The sequence below is a fragment of the Pinus tabuliformis genome, chromosome 9 (genome assembly GCF_031772625.1).
Source record: "Pinus tabuliformis cultivar Carrire ecotype Pingquan chromosome 9, CPIR1, whole genome shotgun sequence".
NCBI lineage: Eukaryota > Viridiplantae > Streptophyta > Pinopsida > Pinales > Pinaceae > Pinus > Pinus tabuliformis.
The window spans coordinates 1,391,610,888-1,391,612,961 of record NC_142307.1 but is presented as its reverse complement, the minus strand read 5'-3'; positions in this window follow the sequence as shown (position 1 = coordinate 1,391,612,961).

The following is a 2,074-nucleotide window of genomic DNA, read 5'->3' as shown; positions in this document are numbered from 1 at the left end:
ATTTAGTAAAAAAAATATTGTAAATTAATTGATAAAATCTGGGATGGATTTTAATCATGTTAAATGTAAATGGACTTTAATTAATCAAAATGTTGAAATTATCGTCCATCCAATGAAATTTTTCTCTACGCCATGCTCAGCTAATTTTTAATTGCCATTAATAGAAACCATACACTATATGATGGCAAATATCCATTTATATGATGGCAAATATCCATTTATACAATTTGCATTAACATACTATCATATATATGTTTTAACTCTACTTTTGAATGCGAGTTATGAAGCAAAAACTCATATGAACCTTTCCTTCTAGCTTAGCACCCATTATATTGGGCAACCCAATTCTTTACATTGTTGAACTCTTCATCCATTATATGTGATCATATGAGTCTCGATACCCTGGTAACCTAATTCATTGTATTGTTGAACTCTTGATCCACTATGTGATCATATGACTCAATATTGTTGCCATGATTATTGGTATCTCGATAAACATTTAAATGCATAAATTTCCACCATATGTGTGCTTTTGTTTTAGCATAAATATGTTTCAATTTGGTATTTTAATACCACACAAAATTATCTAAACATTAATTAAAAATATCTAGCCTTGCAAAGATCTTGGTTATATATATAAAAGAGAGTTGTGATTTTGATATTATAAGTTTATAAAATTATTATTAAAGGGTAATCAAAATTTTATTGTCACAATTATTGGGTAAAGACAAATCCCTTGTCCCATAAATAAGGGGGTCTCATACACCAAATTGTTATCTAAATTGGCCATGAATTTAAAATTAGATTATTATTGTGATTAAAAAATCAATCTTCTATCACAACTTCATTATTGAATAACATAATTTTTAACATAACATTATTTGACAGGAAATATGGAACCCAAAATGTCAAAAAAAAATGATTGACGGGTAAAAGGGAATCCAAATTCCAACCCTGATAGGTAGTAGATTGTTTGTATCAACATTAAAGGTTTTGAATGGGAATTTAATATACTAAGTCTGGCATGGAACTATTGCATTTTTAAATATGGGTAGGCATTTCTCGATGGCATTTCACCATAGGAGTGGGAGAAAGAAGAAAGATAACTATTGGAAACATAGTTTCAAAGTGCATTTTGTGGGCTCTTGATACATTAATATATAGTATAGGATTTTTCCCGCACTTAGGAGATTCAACTGAATGACATGATACCACTTTTTTTCAATCAAACCATTTGATTCCATTGTATTATGAGGTTCATGTGCAACAATGGGACCAGATAATAACCCACGACCTAGGTTGACATAGTTGGGATAAATGCACACTTAGATCCTAATTCATACATAATTATGTCCATATATAATCATTTGTATTCATCTACTAAAAATTCCCTACAATTTGGGATCATCCTCTATTTTTAGTATTTTCTATTTTCTATTTTTAGCCAAGGTGCCACCTATAATGACATGTGGCAATGATTGAGCACTAACTAGGCAGTTTCATGACAATTTTTTCCTCATTATTGTGCATTACCTTATCCATAGGATACCTATTCACTAATGCACATTCCCTCACTTATTTTGGGCTACTACCTTATCCACTCATCTACCAACTTTATCGTTTGAATTATTGTATTATTTCTAGAGCTTTCTTGCTTTTTATGAGTTAGGAGTTGCATGAGGGAGTCTACACCTTAGTTATAACTCATTTTTTACTAAACTTATATTCAGTCAACCCTATTTTATAATCTCACTCTATTTTAGGGTCTCTTACTCTAATTTCAAGCTACTGGCTAATCAGGTAAACTGCTTTTCTATTTCCTAGTGTGCACATTGGAACCCCAACCTAGTGGTCATTGGTTTCACCTCAAGGAGGATTACTTAAAAGTATTCATATAAAGAAATAATACATGCAATATTTATGAATTAATTTGAATATTTTAGTTCTTTTAGCTATTTAGTCTATTTGAGTTCAATTTCATTCTCTCTTCTTTCTTGTCTTGCAATTGCTAGTATAGTATTTTTTACACAACTAGATCCTATGTTTGTGCTTAAAATCCAATAGGTTTGGCATT